A 7821-nucleotide genomic window follows, 5' to 3' on the forward strand; every position below is an offset into this window, starting at 1 on the left:
TAGAATAGAATGTAAATTTCTTGAGGGAAAGAATCCTTTCATTTTTGCCTTTGTGTCCCTAGTCTCTAGCATACTGCCTGCCTGACATTAGTTAGCACTTAAAAAAATGTTTATTGAATTGGAATTGCCACATTCATCTCTTCATGGGACTAAAGGTGTATAGGCAGACACAGGAACCCTCATATTTTTTTAACATCAATGGATGGGCTTGTGAAGCCAATATAAATGCTCATTATCTAATAATGGTTGGCTATGATTCATTTTATAAGAGAATGTGAAGGTCAGAGTTATTGTTTATCTAAGATATTGCAGCCACTACCATCTTGACTTCCAAAAAATGTAACTGGTGCATCAGTAGATGGGTCTAAACTTAGGTAGCATTTTGTAATGAAGCAGAATTGGATGTGGAAAAAAAAAACAGCAACCCTCTAATTGAATGATCAGAGAAGCATCTCAGGGTATGTTGAAAAAAGAATACTGCAATCTATAGAAATCTATTGCTGTGGAGGCTCAGGTAGGCACTTAGATATACAGCCAAAGTCAGTATAATCCTGGGGGGGGGGGGGGGAGAGTGGATCTGAAACAACTGAGGAAACAAACACATGAGCTTCAAAGAATATCGATTTATTAAGCAATGCATGCCAATTGCATAACAGCTCAGGACCAAAGCTCCTCAGCTTGGCACTGGACCCCTAGTACAGGGGAAGACAGATTTTTATGCATTAAAAGAAAATAATTAACAGGATATAAATTAGGACACAAAATTAGGTAATCTGATTTCTAATTGTAGTAAAAGTTATGGACTTTCCAAGTTGGGAAGGGGAGAACAAACTGGTACAAATCTCTGAAATCAGAAAAAGAAGTGTCCCATTCCCTGCCAAGAATCTGTATTCAATCAAAGGAACTAGGGAACATTAACTGATTGATGAGTCACAGACAGTTTTCAGAAAAGACATATGGGTTGCTTGAGATGTAGAAGATAACTCCTTGAATCAATTTTTGGATCAGACTGGGTTCCTGGTTGGCATAAGGTAGGTCCTTAGTTAAGGGTCTCTAAGCAACAAGTAGAGGTGGTCCAGTTTCCTAGCCATGGAGTGCATTCAAACAGTGCAATACAGTTTTCTCACAATTCCCATGATTGAATAAAGTTTTCTCACAAGACAAACTGGACAGTCTCATGAAGAGGTGAATATGGCAACTCCAATTCAATAAACATTTATTGCGTACCAACTAGGTGTCAGGCAGGCACTGTGTTAGACACTAGGAATACAAAGGCAAAAATGAAACAATCCCTTCCCTCAAGAAGTTTACATTCTATTCTAGTACAAACTGGACATAACTGAATAGAAGGAGCTAGATCCAAAATTGAGTCACAAGAAGGAAACAATGTGGTTCACTCAGTCTCCACAATTCCCACAATTTAAACCTCTTTCCCATTCACACCCTAACATTATTATTATTATTATTAAAATTTGGCCTTGCCTGTTGGTTGTATTGGTTGTTTTAGGTTTTTTAAAGTATTTTTACATCTGCACACAACCAATCTGATAGACAGTTTTAACAGTTCTTGGGTATGCTTTTAACAGTGTTTCTGAACAGCATAATGGAAGAAGAAAATTATTCTGACAAGTACCAGTGTTAAGATCACAGTTCTACAATTTTGTCATAACCCCTCAAACTCAAATTTAAATGGTATGATATTTATTAATTAGATTTATTAGGAGAGAGAAATTGATGCCAACTAGTGGGCCCACATTGGTTTGTCTTCTAAGGAAGGACATACACATTATAAGTAAAATAAGTGCATGCTTTCATTTTTTTAAAAACTTTTTTACTTATCCCTTTGATTTCCTTTCTTGTTAGATCTTGAGAATTTTGCAGAATGAGCTTAAAATAGCTGGGAATTATAAATGCATCTTACTTTGAATAAAGAAATAGTGATAAATTGTTCCAACATACAAAGATGTTATCTTAGAAACTATTATACTCTTGAAAAAAGTAGGTAAAATAGTAAATTGATTCAAGTAACTAAAAGCAAATAGCTATTCTTTTTAAATTTTGTTTTTTAACTGCCTGTAAATAAAACCTAACACAGATATTCAGACAATGTAAATATATAATTACAGTATCTGCTTTATGCTTTCCCAGCTTTGGAAATAAAAAGAAAGTTGGGTAAGCAGCTGTTACATGAGAGGAAAGAGCTCCACCTACTGAATTACCACAACCTTTCTTCTACCGTAGTACTCTAATGCTCTTTGGCAAAAGACTGGTATATGCTCTCCCACCCAAATCAATAACTAATTCTATGTCTCTGTCTCTCCTCTCCTCTCCTGTGGTTCTTTGCCTCTTTATTATTTACAAGGAAGTCTCTACTCAAATTATTTGTTTTGTTTCTTTGAATCAACCAGTTTGATTCAAATCAATCATAATTAATACTGGTATATAATGGTCCTTTTATTATTTTAGATTTCTCCAACCAATATTCCTAGTCCTATATTGAATGATGTCATCTCAGCACCAAAGGCTGTTGTAACAACATCCTCATTATAAATTCATTCCCAGCTTTCCCACTCTCATAATCAGGGGGCCTTTCCTATATTGTTCCCTAAGGAACTGCTGATTTCTGTATGGGAACTTTATTTTTTATTCAGCCTATGGCTTTTCGTTAAATAATAAAAGCACGAAAATTCCTCCTGTTGCTTTGTTTTGATAAGGACTGTTCACACATGCTAAGACATTTTAATGCTATGGTTAGTTTTTTTTTCCCCACATCAATTCATAGTAGATTCTCAACCCAGGATCTGATAATAGTATAGGGAGAACCACGGATAGAACTGAGTTGTGCAACTAAGACCGGCCAGTTTGTCCATCCACAAACATTTATTAAGTGCTTACTATGTGTCAAGCACTTTGTTCTATTCTGGGTCAAGTCAAATCAAGAAGCAATTAAATGCTTACTGAGTGCAAAGCACTGGGGGTGCAACTACAAACAGAAAGGTAGTCCCTGCCCTCAAGGAGCTTACATTCCAACGGGGGAAAGGGTGACAAGGTTTAGAGTAGGTAGAGTCAAAGAAAGATTAAAAATACAGTCCCTGTCCTCCAGGAGCTCATGTTCTAACGTGAGAGACTACTATGTTCATAAAAATAACATATATGGGTGTATATGTATATATATATCCATAAATATTTTATATATGTGTTTGTATGTATGTATATATGTTATATAAAATCTCTTCCAGTCTGAATCCCAAAATAATTTTCATTTAAAAATTCATATTAATTGCAACCCATCTAAGACCTAGAGCCGCTGGAAGAGACCCCAGGAGCTATCCGGTCCTTAACCGCCCCTCCCCCCACCCCAGCCCCAATAAACCTGAGAGTCAGAAGTGGCCTAAAGAGGCTCTCCCAAGGTCTGGCTAATAATAAACAGCAAAAGTGGGATTTGAACCCCAGCTCGTTCCCCTATAAGACTTCTACAAAACTTTGTCCCCCTTACCGCTTCCGCATTATTAAAAATATTATACAGAAAAGATGGGGGGAGGGAGAGGGGGCGGGAATGAGGGACCAAACTAACCCAAAGCTGCTTGGTCTTTTGGATTATTCATTTTAATTCTTCTCTGGAAAACAGGATGTCACTTTCTTATTGACGGATCTTTTTTTTTTTTTAATCTGTTTCAAGCTTTTCCACAGTGGTAAAAAAAAAAAAAAAATCCAACAGCTCAAACTAAAGAGGAACGGGAGCTATGTATGACACAGAGCCTGGTGAGAGGGGAAGTAACTGGACCTTGGAACTGAAACTAAAGGAGAAGGGGCGGAACCTTTATTCAGATGTTGATTGGACCAAACTTATTACGTGAAGAGGTTAAAGACACTAATAGGCCTACAGCAATCGGCTCAGCAAGTTCCCTGGTGGTCTAGTGGTTAGGATTCGGCGCTCTCACCGCCGCGGCCCGGGTTCGATTCCCGGTCAGGGAAGTAAATTTTGTTTTCTGAAGCTTTAAAAGCTTGTTGTCAATACCTCCCGATGTAAGCTTCTCCCTTTCCTTGTTTTAGAAGTTCATTTTCCTAGGCGCTAGAAGCACAGTACAAAACAAACCTTACTCTCGAGGCGTTTACATTCTAGCTTTGCAGGTGAGTTGTAAAACTTCTGTGCAAGAATTTTAGACCTTTTTTTTGTGGGTGCCACGATCTCCTTAGATAGTTTGGTGAAGTCTGTGTACCCCTTCCCTGAGTCATGTTTTAAAAAGTCTAAATTGTAATACGTTGCATTACAAAAGAAATCAATTATATTGAAACACGATTATCATAATATTTAGAACAAAAGCTGAATTCGTGGACCTCAGCACACTGCTCCTGAACAATCCAATCCATCAAATATGCATTAAACGCTCCGTGCTTGGCACTGTGCCAGCCTGGGGGTGGGGGAGATAAAATGAGGACATGAAAACCACCTCCTCAAGATGCTTACTTTTTGCTGTAGGTTGAGGATATATCTGACTGTTGTAGAATGGAAAGAGGGAGGGAGTGAGAAAGAAAAGTCTGCCTGTAGGAGGTGCATCTGAGCAGAATCTTGAAGGAAAGCTGGGAGTATCCCAATGCATACAGAATGACTTCTGTTTGGGCACAACCACAGTTAATTGAACTCCGTTTGAATAATTCAAAAAAGAAAATAATTTTTAAAAAATTTAATTAGTTGGAGTCTGTATTCAGAGCTGAAGAATTAGAACTTAAAAGTGCTCTTAAAAACAATCTAGTAGCCTAACCCTGCCTCCCTTCATATCACCAATGGGGAAACTGAGAACCAGAGGAGATAGAGTGATTTGCTCAAATTCATACAAGTTATAGTAGAAATTGAATCTACGTTGTAGATTGTCTAGGTGCTGTACTTTTTTCTGTTAGAGTCTGCCTTCCAATGGTAGAGAAACTTTCTTGAAGTACAATTGTCACTACAACAGCTGTTCTCTGTGTGAACAGCTGTTGTTTTTGTTGTTGCCACTTTCAGTTGTACATTTTACCAGGTTCACTATAGGGTAATGAATTTTTGGTTATTCAGGTCATTAGGCCATCCTCTCACTTCAAGTCCTTGAAAAAAACCACCTCTCTGTTCTTAAGTTCAGGAGACAGAGAGAGTGAGTGTGGGTGTGGCTGTGGGTGTGTGTGGGTGTATGCAAGAAGGGCATTTACAGGAGCAGTAATGGAGACTTTAGGAACTAGGAAAGAAAAGTGGCAATGGGAACTTGGCCTTCTTGACCTATGACTTCCAAACAAAACAACACTTCTGACTTGTCAGCATGCCCATTTTCCTTCTCTTTCTGCCCCTGCAGCCCCTTCTCATATTGGCTTGTTCTTCCCAGAGCCTCCATTTTGAGGAAGGGCCCAGTACTGTCATCTTTTGTTCTCTGGATTTCACCATCATGCCTTTATTGGAATCCCCCATTAGAATGTAAGCTCCTTGAGAAAGAGACACTGTCTTTCCTTTTGGTTGTATAACACAGTGTCTCTACATCCTAAATGCTTGGACATTTCACTTTTAGTTAGAACTTCCACTAGAGGGGCCGTCAGGTAGCACAGGGAGTAAGAGCACCGGCTTCAGTCTTGAGATAGACCTGGAGTTCGAATCCCAGGCTCAGACACTTAGCACCCAAAACACCTGGCTGTGTAACCTTGAGCAAGTTACTTAAAACCCTGATTGCTTTAAAAAAAAAAAAAATAACTTCCACTAGAAAGGTGAGAAGAACAAAAGAGAGGATGCAAACTAAATGCATAATTTAGTAGCACTTTTTGAAAGTTTGGTGAGTAGGGAATTGAAACTTCTAGTTTATCTACTTATTCCATAAGTATTCAATGAACATTTACAACATACAGAACACTGTGTAAGGGATTATCAGGGAGTTTAAAAAAAAAAAAAGCCAGGGTGGAGACTGACTTTGAGTTTAATGAGCTGACTATCTAATGGAGAAGAGAAGATCCATATGTAGAACAAGGAATTGTATGATGTGGAATATAATTAGGTATCAACAAGAATGCTACTATAAATGATATAGAGGTAATTCAGGGATGGTGAATAAGAGACGTGCTGCAAAAGATGAGTAGCATTTGATTTGGCTGACAAAATGATGAGTTAAGTTTTGGACATGTAGATTTTGAGGTACTCATGGAATATCCAGGTGGAGTTTGCCAGCAGACAGTTCAAAATGAAGACCTGGTTCTAAGGAGAGAAACAGAGGAGAGAACTACACAGAGAAACTAGAGTATGGATTTGGAAGGTATTGGCATAATAATGTTAATTGAAGCCATGGGGAGTGGTTGAGGGAGCAAAGGGAAGGGACAAAAAGGAGCCTTGATAGACCTGCAGCAAACACCTAAAGAAAAGGAGTAGAAGGAGGAAGATGAACCATTAGTAAAGGAGAACCTGGAGTTTTTAGATAGGAAAGCCAGGAGAGAGCAGTGTCAAGGAGGCTGGGGAAGGAGAGCATATTATGAAGGAAAAGATGACCAGCAATATCAAAGGCTAAAGAAAGATCAAGCAGAATGAGGAATGGGAAAAGGCAATTGGATATGTTAATGCACAGGTTGCTAATAACCTTGGAGATAATTATTTCACTCCAGTGGTGGGGATAGAAGTCAGATTGCAATGGGGTAGTGGAGTGAATGGATGTTGAGTTAATGGAGGCAGTTAGTCTAAGCTATTCCTAGAATTTTGAAGCAATAAAAGAAATATGATACCACTTGAAGGGATGATAGGATCAAAGTATTTTCTTTTCTTTTTCTTTTGGCCAGGGTAGAGATTAGAATATATTTATTCATGAAGAGGAAAAGGAGTCAGTACATAGAGGACAATTAAAATTGAGAGGAAGAGACAGAAGAATGATTACTAGAACAAGGGCCCATAGGAGATGGGAAGGAATGAGATCAAGGTACAAGTAGAAGGGTTAACCTTAGCAAGTAAGTAGGCTACCTCATCCAGTAAGACTAGATAGAATGAGAGTGTCAGTTAAGACAGAGAGATTTGGAAGTGTGAAATAGAGGGGTTGAGGGAGCTCATGGATGGTATAAGTCTTCAAAGTAAAGTAGGAGGTGACGTTATCTACTAGGGGAGATGGATGGGTACCTGAGGAGAGAAGAAAAGGATTAGAATAGTCACTATGGAAAATCCAATAGTCAATCAAGGATGAATAAAGCATAGCTATGCAGTGTTGAGAACCCCGTAATGGTTAGGTAGCATAAATATGTAAAGAATTCATTCAGCACTACTTCCTAAGTTTCTCTAACAGTTCTCAGCAGCTCAGTAATAACAATGAAGAGGTGATCTAAGATTGGATGAATAGGGCACAAATAGAGAAATGACTAGTGGTCAAGAGATTCAAGGACCAACAACATGCCTTATGTACAAAGATGATTCTAGAGTGAAGACTGTGAAGGAAAAGGAGAGGAGCCAGAACTGGAATGATGAAGTGGGAGCACAGGGAGGGATTTAAGAACCAAAGATCATGATGAAGGTGAAGAATAGTTGGAGGAGGAGGCAGGAAGAAAGAAGATGGGAGATTATGATCATAGAAGAGATAGGTCATAGGATTTAAGGCTTAGAACCAGAGGAAGAGTTGTTAGAAATATCTTCAATATGTATTTTGAAGTCTCAGAGGATAACAGGGATTGGGTGTGGAGAGCAAGATTTTAGGGGAAATGTGGAAATAAAGCTTAATGGTAGAGGGAGAACAAGCATATATTTCTTAAGCACCTACTATGTACTAGACACTGTCCTAAGTGGATTACAAATATTTCATTTGTTCCTCATAACAACTCTGGGAGTTATCTTCAAAA

At 38.4% G+C, this 7821-nt stretch overlaps 1 non-coding gene across 1 annotated transcript; it reads left to right on the plus strand.

Moving 5' to 3' along the window:
• Positions 1 to 3903: 3903 nt before the first annotated feature.
• TRNAE-CUC (transfer RNA glutamic acid (anticodon CUC)) lies at positions 3904 to 3975 on the plus strand. Its single transcript has one exon. It is a non-coding gene; the product is annotated as a tRNA-Glu (tRNA).
• The last annotated feature ends 3846 nt before the right edge of the window (positions 3976 to 7821 follow it).

Source organism: Petaurus breviceps, unplaced genomic scaffold, assembly GCF_028583685.1.
Source record: "Petaurus breviceps papuanus isolate PSGF00001 unplaced genomic scaffold, PetGlider_PUasm1.0 90977, whole genome shotgun sequence".
NCBI lineage: Eukaryota > Metazoa > Chordata > Mammalia > Diprotodontia > Petauridae > Petaurus > Petaurus breviceps.